The following is a 13,451-nucleotide window of genomic DNA, read 5'->3' as shown; positions in this document are numbered from 1 at the left end:
ACAGAGTAGTATCACACTTGTTGGATTCTTCTTCACCATTTTACTCAACTTTATACAGCTATAATATCAAGGCACTGATCCTTTTACCACCCATCCCAAAATAATGACTTTCTGTCACTTCTTTGCTCCTATACTCTTTAATATACGGTATTAAGCACAGATTCTCTTTTCATCCTATTTACAGAAAATTCTCCGACTTCGTACACAATGTTATGATATTCTTTACTTCTCTCTCTTTGGCTTCCATGGCTTCTGGTTGTTAATCTTATAAACCTAGGAGAAATCGACGGAGAAAAAAACAATGGAAAAATTATATAAAATAAAAATTATTAACTTAAATTAAATGTTATAATCACAGTTTGATTTAATTGTAACCCGTAGCAAACTGTTGTCATTTCGCCTCTCTCTGAATTTCTCGCTCGCCACTCTCGTTTCTCTTTGGGCAGTCTCTCGTCACCTCTCTCACTTTATACAAACACAAATATATAAAATGTGTTAATGTTTGTATAAAGCGAGAGAAAAATGTATATATACATATCTTTTCGTTCCTCTCTCCTAGATATCGCTCGCCACTCTCCCAGATCTCGCTCGCCTCTTTCACTTTATACAAACACAAATATATAAATTGCCTTTGTGTTTGTATAAATCGAAAGAAAATTGTATATACAAATACAAATACGTATATTTTCATCATATACACTTATGATTATATAAATACAGATCTTCCCCTGCCCCACTTTTATTTTTGTCTTTCTCTCTTTCTCGCTTTATACAAACACAAATTATACAATTGATTCTTTTGTATATGTATACCGAAACAGATTATACAATTGTTTCTTTTGTATATGTATATCGAAATATACATATTAATAGTCATAGCAAACATAAAGTTTGTTATGAAGCGCAATTATGCAAACTATAGTTATAACATACAAATATGATTTTCATGTTTGTTATATGTGAAAGTTGCTAAAAAACAATCTTGGAAAGGAAGGGTTCAGGGTTTTGTTTATAAGGTGGATTTGGGATGGGCTTATTAATTGGGTCAGGTTTAATTAGTAATGGGTGGGTTTATAAATTATATTAATAAATTAAAGGGAAAATTGTATGAAATAGCAAATTATTAATTCAAATTAAATGTTATAGTCATAGTTTATTTTATTTGCAATTCGCAGCAAACATCCCCTTTTTTTTGTCATCTGATTCGATATACAATTAGCCATTTTGGGTATACAATTACCCATTCGGTATACAAATGTATAAAATGTGTTTGTGTTTGTATAAAACAAGAGAAAAGTGTATATGCAAATACAAATACATATATTTTCGTCCTATACACTTATAATTATACAAATACATATCTTACTATACAAATTACAATGTATAAATGAATTTATACAAAACTGAACAATTTGTATGAAATTGGATGTATCTAGCAAATTATACAAATCAAAAGTTTCATAGCAAACATAGAATATGTTATGGAGCGTAATTATGCAAATTATAGCTATAACATACAAATATGATTTTTATGTTTGCTATATGTAAAAGTTGTTCTAAATTAAATTATAATCAATAGTTGAGTGTCACGTATTTTAAAAAAATATGGAAAAATGCATAAGTACTCCCCCAACCTATGCTCGAAATCTCAGAGACACACTTATACTATACTAAGGTCATATTACCCCCCCCCCCGAACTTATTTTATAAATAATTTTCTACCCCTTTTCGGCCTACGTGACACTATCAACCAGATTGCTTGAAAAAATTGTCAACACGCGCTGGGCCAACAAAATAGTGCCACGTAGGCCGAAAAGGGGTAGAAAATTATTTATAAAATAAGTTTGAGGGGGTAATAGGACTTTAGTATAGTATAAGTGTGTCTCTGAGATTTCGGGCATAGGTTGGGGGTAGTTATGCATTTTTCCAAAAAATATTTAAATAATTTAAATTTAAAACCGTTAAATAAGTGGTTAATTTTGGACCCAAAGGTGAATGACAATGGTATTTTGGAGCCAATAGGTGGATGAAGGGTAATTTTGTACCATTTTCAATACTTCGAGGATATTTTAGGCCCTTTTCTGTTTAAAATATAGTCAAACATTTTAAATTGTTTATTATTATGATTTATAATTATTTAACATAACATTTATATATATATATATATATATACTAGATATGGGACCCCGTGCCAGCACGGGGCCCAATATATGTTACTGTTTCTGTTTTAATTTATGTGGTACATATGAAATTTGAAGTTAATCAATTTTTTAGTATGTTTTTATATATTTTAAGTTGCTAATTATTTGTATTTAGAGTATGTTTTACGTAAATATATTAGAAATCACAATAATTAACAAGTTAATATAAAAAAAAACTTATAAAAAATTCATTGACTTTTGAAATTTCATTTGTATCACATAAATCAGGACCGAGTAATATATATGAAAATTACATAAAACGTACTATAACTTACAATAATTAACAACTTAAAATATCTATATATCTATATTTCTCCCAATTTATGCGGTATAGATGAAATTTTGAAAGTTAACAAAAACTTTTTATATGTTTTGAAATATTTTAAGCTATTAATTATTATGATTTATAATACTTTTTACATAAAAAATTATTTATATAAAGTATAAAAGAAAAAATTTAGAAAAAGGAAACATAAATGTCAGCAGGAGTCCAATCTATGTTAATTTCTATGTTTTAATTATTGTAATACCGATTGAATTTGGAGAGCCAACTAAAAAATTTTAAAGGATTTTTTTTATAAATTTTAAGTTGTTAATTATTATAATTTATAATATTTTTATTAATTTTAAACCAATATATGTTTTTTTCTGTCTCAATTACATGAGACATATGGAATTCGGAGAGTCAACTAAAATTTTAAAATATGTTAAGTTGTTAATTATTATACCTTATAGTACTATTACGTGATTTTCAAATAAAATATGTATTTTTTAATTTCAATTTATATGTCATTGATATAATTACATATATTAAGTAATGAAGAATTAATGTGTAAATTAGGTGACACCTATGAATTTTGGAGTGTAAATCAAATTAGTTATATGATTTTTTTTAAAAAAGCGGTTAATTATTACAATTTATAATACTTTTTATATATTTTTTAAATGATATATATATATATATATATATATATATTGATATTAGTATTATAATAAATTAAATTTTATTATTTTAAATTTATGATCTCAATTGTCAGCCTATGCCACATTATAAATGTTCCAAAGTAGATATCAGATTTACAAAAATGTCGATGCCAACTAAAGTAATAAAATAACATCTAAGGGCATGAACCTATATATGTATATATAAAGCTGAATATTGACAATTTGATGTGGCATCTCTCTATGACCAATATTTGTATTCATCTTTTTTTTTTTCCTTTTTTTGACATTTTATCTTTATTTTGTATTTTTTATTTGTATTTTAAAAAAAAAGTATTTATGTCATACCCGATTAATTATGCCCTTTATAACATCCATTACACTAATATAGATTTAAGTAAATGAAAATGGAAGATGAAAAGATAAAAACTATTCATTTTTTATAACTGTTTATAATTATTTAGCCTATAAAATAAAAACAAAATAGTTGAGCATTTGTAACAAATAAGAACAAATTTCTTCACTTTGACTCTTCTTCTTCTGACGATAATGATCAATATATGGTATCAACTTTTGTCGCTAAGATGTCCATCAAATTTCTAGGTCATGTGACTTTTTTAACAAAAGAGAAAGAGAGAATATCTCATTATTCTTGTGAAGATATTGATGTAAAGAAAGAGATTATGTAACAAAAAATTCTTTTCAAAATAAAAGACTTTTTGAAAAAATGTTTATTCCTCCTCCTACAAGGAGAGAAAATTCATTGTGGTTGAGAAATTTATAAGAAGTCCGATTAGTGTTTCAAAGGGTAAGAAAAATTATTTGGAGAAAAAATCATTCTATTTATGGAATTCGTATCAAATTAGGAGGAGAACAAGCAAAAATTTATTTTGTGATTTGAAAAGAGAGAAAATTAGATATTATTTCTTTCAATCTCATTATTCTTCTAATTTCTTTCTTCTTTTATTTTGTCTTGATTTTTTGTATCTTTAATTAAAGTTTTTTTTTCTTATTTATCTTTAATTAAAGTTTATATATATTTTCTTAAAAAGAATTTAAAAAGATGATCATATTTAGTTCCTTTCCTCATCAATGCTATTAATCTCATAATTAGTGTTATTTATATTATTTTCTTAATTACTTTTTTTTCTTTCATTTAATTATTTATTTGAAGAAATTAGTTATTATAACTTTATAAGAATTACACATGTATTTTTACATAATTGATTTGTTATTTTTAAAATTTTTGGATCATTCTTCATCTTAAAATTTCTATCTATATGTAATAATAAAGCTAAAATAGAAAATGTGTGGTGACACCTTCTTAGCAATAGATACTTATTTATTCTGATCAATGTTTCTGACATTTTTTGTTATTTTTTCCTTAAAATAATTGTTGCCTCGATTTTTAGTTTTAGTTTTATTTTTTTAGCATTTTCTAATTTTAAAAGACTGAAAAATTTATATTGAAAATTTACAAAATATAAAAAATGATTTATTTAACTCCTATCATCATCAATATTATTATTAATTTGTTTTACTTCTTTCTTAATCTTCATTTCATCATTAATGTAATTTATATCATTTTCTTAGAGATATATATATATATATATATATATATATATATATATATATATATATATATATATATATATATATATATATTTGTGACATTTCTTAGAAGTTAGGATTACTATTTATTTAATTTTTAAAATTTTTGAATTCTTTTGTCATACTAAATACAACATGTTTTATTATAATTACATTTAATATATTAATCAATATGTTGTACGAATGAAAAGAAAATTATCATTTCACAAAAAAAAAGGTTAAAATATAATTTATTATGATTAAGGAAAGATAAAATTATTATTCCAATATCCATAACCATATATAATACATTAAAAATTAATTGAAAAGTTGTAAATGGAAAAGGAATCACCATTTAAGGAATCATTATTTTTAAATTTTTGGATCATTTGTTCTTGTAAAAGTTTCTATCCATACGTAACAATAAAGTTAAAATAGAAAATGTAGTGACACCATTCTTACTAATAGATAGTTATTTATTTTTATTAATTTTTTTTGACAATTTTGATTATATTTTTCTTTAAAATAATTATTGCCTCGATTTTTTTTTAACATTTATTTTTAATTTTAAAAGATTGGAAATTTTATGTTAAAAATTTTAATAATAGAAAAAATGATTTATTTAACTTTTATCATCATCAATACTACTAATTTTTTTGACGTTTTTTCTTAATCTTCATCTCATCATTAATGTTATTTATATAATTTTGTTTAATCACTTATTTTTTCTTTTTTAACTCTTTTATATATATAAAGTTGGATATGTAAATGATGATGTGACATTTCTTAGAAGTTAAGATTACTATTTATCTAATTTCTCCAATTTTTTAGTTCTTTTGTCATACTAAATACAATATGTTTTATTATAATTACATTTAATATAGTAAACAACATGTTCTAGGAATTAAAACAAAATTATCATTTCAGAAAAATAAATGTTAAATTATAATTTTATTATGATTAAGGAAAAATAAAGATATTATTTCAATATCCCATAACCACATTCAATACATTAGAAATTATTTGGATATAACTGTAAATGGAAAATGAATCACGATTTAAGGAAAATAAATGTTTGCAATACCATAATAATTAAGGAGAGAGTAAGATATTATTCTAATATCCTAATTCGGAACTTTTAATCTACTACTCAATTAAAAATAAAATGCATTTAATAACATGAAAAAGTCATTAGTTTAATATTTTTTCTCATTGTACTAATTCAATTCAATCAAACTTAATTTTAAAGATAAAATAACAGCTTCATTTTAATTGTTGTCAATATATTTCAAAAAATTATCATGAAAAGGCTTTTCTTGCACCTTATTTTAATTTTCATATACTATTATTATTTTTTCTGTCATTTTTCAATGAATTTTTATTTCGATTTAAAATTTAATGTTTATTCTTAAAACTCTGATGGTATAAATTAAGGTGGAGTAGAATATAATAAATGATGATTCTTCTACTAAATAAGAAGATATAACAAAATTGAAAGGGTGAAGGTTTTTTTTTTGTAAATGGATAGGAAATTCTATTAAGGTATCATTACGTCATTATTCAATATATTTTTAATATAAATTTCATTTGTTGATGCATTTGTTTAGTACTTCCTCTGTCCCTAATTACTTGTTTACTTTTCCTTTTATAGTTGTCTCAAATTACTTGTCCATTTTGACAAATCAAGAAAGAATATTTTTTTACCTATTATACCCTCAATTAAATGACTAATTACTTTGAAAATTGCAGAACTTTTCATCTACTTCATAATTAATAGGGGTAAAATGATAAACTCACTATGTCATTAATTGATTTCTTAATAAATGTGTAAATTTAAAAGTGGACAAGTAATTAGGGACAGAGGGAGTATTACAGTCTTATTTGACATTATGAGATATTTTTTAGACATTTAAGGAGAATGGTAGATCGAAATATATATTATATATTAAAGGATGAACTTCATGCAATGGAAGAATTTGTTATTAGCAAATATATTTTAACTTATTTGATAAAAAATATATTCTTCCTCATTTAATAGATGTAAAATTTGTGAAGCTTTATTTTTTTTCACAATCTTCATATTATTAAGACAAATAATAATATTACGATTAAACAACTAAGTAAATATAAAATTAATCAAAAATATTTAATTTAAATGATCGCGCGAAGTGCGGCCAAGTTCTCTAATTTAAAACAAAAAAGTAAAATTTAAATGAGTCTACTATAGAATTCCTAGAAATCCAACTTGAAAAATTATGTTAAAAATGGAAAATAAAAAGTGAAATAAATTTAATTGAGAGTTATCCTTTGTCTGTCCCATTTTATGTGAGACTTTTTATTTTTCGAGAATCAAATAGTTTAAGTTTAACCATAAATTTGCGTATGATATCTTCATTTTTTTTTAAAAATTTGGAGAAATTAGATAAATAGTAATCTTAGCTTCTAAGAAATGTGACATCATCATTTACATATCCAACTTTTATATATATAAAAGAGTTAAAAAAGAAAAAATAAGTGATTTAAGAAAATTATATAAATAACATTAATGATGAGATGAAGATTAAGAAAAAACGTCAAATAAATTAGTAGTATTGATGATGATAAAAGTTAAATAAATCATTTTTTCTATTATTTAAATTTTTAACATAAAATTTCCAATGTTTTAAAATTAAAAATAAATGTTAAAAATTAAAAAAAAAATGGAGGCAATAATTATTTTATTAAAGAAAAATATGTGTAGAAAAAGTAGAAGTAGATGAAGTTACTTTAGTTCATCTTTTTGGTGGGCCTCAATGTACAATTTCTATAGCTTTTAGTCCAACTCTTTAGTGCAATGTTGGTCCTCCAAACTCCCATTTCTAAATAAGAGTAATATATATATATATATCAAAATTAAAAGGAAAAATAAGGTAAATACATTTAGTACTAAAGTGGGCCACACACATTTCTAGAAAAACACCTTGATTACAACACTTGTAAATATTCCCCGGATCTATTTTTATTTGTCAAATTTTGACTTGGTAAATTTATTAAGAAAATAATGATTCGAATAATGAATTTATTATTTTATTTCTATTAATTGATAACATATTTACTCACTACATTTTGCAAAGATATTAGCTCAATGTTAATAAATTGAGGGTATAATTGGAAAATAAATTTGTCCTTCCTTGATTTGTCAAAAATGCAAAATAAAAGGAGAAATCAAATTAGGAAATATTTGACAAGTAAATAGGAATGGAGGGAGTAATAAAGTAATATATAAAATTTATCATCAGTTCAATATATTATAAAATATTTAAAATTACAAAATTTGAGAAGTATTATTTTGTTATAATGCTTTTTTACAATCTAATCCTACTTTGGATGTGTATGTTCATTGATGATTACGTTTTTACTCTTTTTTTTGTGTGTGTGGGGTTGGTAGGTGAGTATGATTATTGTTAAGTTGTACTCTCTGTTCAATAATACTTGTTCATTATTGAATGTGTACACTTCTTAAGAAATTATAAATAGAAGGATAATTTTACTATATCACCCTTTGAATATAATAAATACAATGTTTTGAAAAATATAATAGTGAAATGATTATAATTAAAAATAAGGGTAAATTAGGGACTAAGAGTAAAATTATCTATTGATTTCATAAAGTGGACAAGTATTAGTGGATATCCTAAAATAGTATAATGGACAATTATTGTTGGATGGAGAAAGTATGTTATGTCTTGATTTTACTATCTTTAGAAAAACCGCTTTTGAAATGTTCTAAGTATAAAATAATTTTTAAAAAATACTTAGAAAAAGAACAATCACTTAAATTTATTTTTTTTAAAATTAAGATAACTTAATTTAAAAAGGTCTTAGATAAACCTTTAAGAATTTAGAGAAAATAGGTAAGAAGTTCTTATCTCTACTTTAAGAAGGTATTAGCACTTAAAATAACCGCTAACACGCAGTTATCCGATGATTTAATTGAAATATTTGACTAAATTTTGAGAAAATAATTAAGTAAAGAACATTTTTTGGGGAGCTTTTAGAAAAAGGAAACCTAACTTAAACTTTTGAAACAAAAAGAAAGTGATTAAAACTTGAGAAAAAATAGATTAAGATTAACACTTTAAAAATAGATTAAGATTAAAACTTTAAAAATAGATTATGTAGGAATTTATTTGAATCACTTTAAAGATCATGCCTTAAACCAATTTTGCAATAAAGGCATGAAACTACCTTAAATTAATTGAAGAGAAGTGAAATTTTTGACTAAAAATATTTGATTTATGTAAATAAGGAAAGCAAGAGTTGATAAAATAAAATTTATTAAAGTAAACCAACACAAAGGAAACCGTTCATCTTTTGAGGAATCTTATTAAGATAATTAACAAAATTAATAATTAAATAAAATTAGTCAAAACATAATCAAACCAATTAGAAAAACAAAGAGATAATGAATTCGGGCCCCTACTTGGGCCAAATTCGCTACAATTTTTGGGCTTTAACCCAATTCTCGTTTTGAATACACGTGATGTATATCAGTGTATATGATGTATATTTTTCACAAATCATGTTGCATATAGTCTAGCATTTGAACTTCTGAGGCATGTACTTCATCAAAATTGACTCTATAATGGTGTCAGGTTTCATCCCACTATTTTTCTGGCAGCAAACCGAGACAACAAGAAAGAGGACTTCACCACCACTGACTGAAGCTCCAACGAGAACTCCAATGAACGAAATGAAATAAAAAAATTTGAGGGTTAAAACTTTGTGTGTTTATCTTTGCAAGAACAATGTTCTTTGCCCTCAAAATCCAACTTCAGATTGCTCTCCAAATCACTAAGTATAGAGGGCTATTTATAGGAGAAGATTGGACGTTTTGGGGGGAATTTGTTGAGGCAATTGAAAAAAAATTCAAACTTCTTCCAAGGTAGACAAGAAATCCCTGGAAAAGGGAAAAAATGAGACATGAGGTGATGGCTATGTAACATCGGCGATAGCTTAGGGCTAGGGTTATGGCCTTCTGAGTTGAGGAAGATGATGTGGTAAAGGGGAAGAGGGAGAGCGAAGGGCGTGAGAGACAGAGGGAGCGTGAGGACTGGAAAAGGAAAAGAGAGAGGAGAGTGTGGGAGAGTGTCTGCAAATATATGTATATGTGTACATGTGTGCAAGAGTTAAGAATATGACCTATTTTATTTAAAATTTGACCACTTGAGTTGCTATTCTAACCGAATTAGACTTAGGTATAATCAAATTGAGTCAAATAACTAAATTCAGACAGAATTAAAATGAGATGGATAATTATCGATTAATTATTTGAGCTTCTTAATTTAAACAAGACAAAATAATTATCAAGACATAAGTTCATTACTTAAAATGGAAAACTAATTATACATAATTATAAAATTCGCTAATTTAAAGGAAATAAATATGTATTTACACTAAACACTATTTTTAGGCTATTTATTAAATATTTATATAAAAGAAAAAAATTATATATACATCAATATATAAAATTATATAGTTATTTCTGGAAAACAAAAATAGCAAAACTAACTAGAGAAAGATTTAAAATATTTTAGGATTTTTCAAAGACGATTATTTCAAATTGTTTGAAATTGAAAAAGCTCAATAATTAACTCAAATTGCATAGGGTCAAAATTGGGTGTCAACAACTACCCCATACTTTGGATAGGGTTGATGAAAGAGAACTTGACAAAGAAGATTGACGAATCTAATTTTGACCGAACTTATTTCCATCTCTTTGAAAGAAAGACTCGATACAAATTAAAAAAAAATTATGATCGGACCCTGGCATTGAGTTTCCTACATATCTCAAGTTACATGAGAAGTCAAATCATTTATAGTTCAAAACAACGCTTGATTTGGCGCATGATTTTTTGGAAAAAAACTCAAAAGATATCTGGAATAAAATTATGGAGAGATCGAAATGCTCGAAAATAAGACTCAAGAGAGATTGTGGGAATACATCTGAGTTTTCAACATGGAGCCCACCTTACATATCCCTTGACCCCAGGAATCAGGTTGTTTGTGGTTCAACTCCATTGGTTGGTAAGTCAATCTATTATGCTAAGATAACCTTTGGTTCAGGAAGAGTGACAAATAAGTCAAGTTATGAAATAGAGGTTTGCAACCTTTTAGTCATGAATTTGGAGCTCTTCACATCCATAAGTAAGAACTTACACGGACATAATTTTCAAAACTTCTGGTGTATTGTCACTCGGATTTGACGATTTGCTTCCAATTGGAGTTGAAAATTACACTGGATGCGAAACTAAAACTAAAAGACCCCAAGAAAATATCGACATGCCTTCTGATATGGCTGTGGTTTGATTGTGGTGTAAGTCTCTCCTCTGCTTGCGTCCAAAGAGTTTGATATTCATCTGTATACTATGTCCCAGTTCACTGTTAAGATAAAGTTACACATTGGGCTGCATCCTTTTAAATGACACCTGCACATGTGGTTTAATTGAGACCGCATCTTCTTGGATGTTCTCGATAAAGACTAAGATAATACTTATTAGTAGAAACTGTAATTTAAATAGAAAAAGTATTGTCTTTACTACATTGGCACGTCAGCCTCCTCCGATTTTGACGTAGAGCAGATAGAGCACCCTTCCAAAGTTGGTGTGATTATAATATACTTCTCGAATGTTAGCCTCCTCTAGTTTTGACACCATATACGATGAATTTATATGATGTAATATGTTCATAGCCCTCTCGGCAAGATATCACCTCTTTTGGCAAATGGTATGGATGACCCTCTCGGCAAATGATATTACCACCCTTGATAATATAACATGGATGACCCTCTCGGCAATGATATTATCACCTCCAATAATATAATATGGATGACCCTCTCGACAATGAACCACCTCTGATAATATAATGTTGATGGCCTTCTCAGCAATGATATTATCACCTCAATAATATAATATGGATGGCCCTCTAGGTGATGATATTATCAACTTTGATAATATATTATTGATGACCCTCTTGACAATGATATTATCACCTTCAATAATATAATAAGAATGAACCTCTCGGTAATAATATTATCATCTCTTATAATTTAATGTTGATGGCCCTCTCGACAATAACATCACCACCTCTGATGACATGGTGTGAAATGGCCTTTTGGCAATGCACATGACCACGTTCGGTATCGATGTGACTTACAAATATCCTCTAACGTTAGCCTCTTTCGAATTTAACGTGACAATGGATATTTTTTGGCAAGTTGCACTTCAAATTCTCTCCAATATTTGATGTGTCTGATGTATGCCCTTCAGACATCTTTAATGCTAGGAAATGCGATATGAATGTCATTTGTACATCTTAAAGTAACATCCTCTCAGTGCTTTCACCTGTTTTTCCTTTGACCACTTGTATGTTCGTTGTGGATCCTGTTTTTCTGGGAAATATGAGCAAGACATTGTTACTCGAAATACCAAATTGCTTGCTTTTGTCTCAGTAATATCAATATCATTTTCTGTATCCAAGAAAAAAATGTCATCCTTGAGTGTTTTTTCTCTTTTGATTTTTTCATATTTGTTGTACAGAGGGATATGGTGATATCATATATGATATCCTTGTAAACCTGCATCCATAATTTTTTTTATTAGTTTTAAATGAACTAATATGTGTTGACTTCTTTGATTGCTTACTCCTCCTCTCATTATCTTTGGTTGACTGCTTCTAGTTTCTCGCTTCTTGGTAGACATAAGATAGATCTATATTTTATACAAACTAATTTGATATATGTATACAGTTTTAAGGAAATTATATTTTTGAAAAGTAATTTGGGGAGTGTCACTGCCAAGTCTCATGTCACATTAAAGCTTAAATGAACACTCCAGTTTGAGATTTTGACATATACGATAGCTTGGTTGGAACGTTTGAAATTCCATTAAGTTGTAAAATCGGAAGATTATTGACTTTGAATTTTTGGCAATTTTGGGGTTCATTTGGAGTTGATCGTGAGCTTTTGATCACGTCGAAGATTACTTGAAGTTAACTCTGAACTTCTGACAGTACTTGATGAAATTTTTGAGAAGCAGTGAATGTCTTGGCATTTCTTGAAATTCTGGTAGGAAGATTTGCAGAATTTTGGAGATCTTTTCAAAAATTCTTCCTAGTTGCATTTTTTTGATGCATCCTCAATCTTGTCTTGTTGGGGAAAGATCTTTATATTATGAATTTTTAAGTTCCTCTAAAAAGCCTGCCCTAGTTTCCATTATAAAGGGAAATGGAAATTTTATGGGGTATATAACCGTGCGTTGTGATGCCTACGTATTCTTTTGAGGCAAAAATCTGGTCAAACGTAGTTCCTTCTTTTTGAACATAAAGAGAATAGGAAATTTTAATAAGGAAATGACTGAGGCCGACATAGGACACCTACATATCTTATTCTTGAGAATTCAGGTCACACGTAGTTTAAACACAAGAAAATATAAAAAAAAATGATAAAAGGGTGACTGAGGCCGCCTACATATCTCATTCTTGAGAATTCAAGTAAGACGTAGTTTATTATAGACATATAAAAAATAAGCAAAAGTAATTGTAAGCAAATGATACGATTACAAGGAAAGATATGAGAGAAAAACTAATCTTCAGATGTAGTATCTCTTGACAACATGTAAGTTGATTGGTTTTGGCCACTCTTGTCCGTCCATCTCTAACAGGATCCAAGCACCTCCGGAT

Source organism: Solanum verrucosum, unplaced genomic scaffold (assembly GCF_900185275.1).
Source record: "Solanum verrucosum unplaced genomic scaffold, falcon-dt-bn FXZP01000263.1, whole genome shotgun sequence".
NCBI classification, from domain to species: domain Eukaryota; kingdom Viridiplantae; phylum Streptophyta; class Magnoliopsida; order Solanales; family Solanaceae; genus Solanum; species Solanum verrucosum.
The sequence above is the reverse complement of the archived record's forward strand: the minus strand, read 5'-3'. Positions refer to the sequence as shown.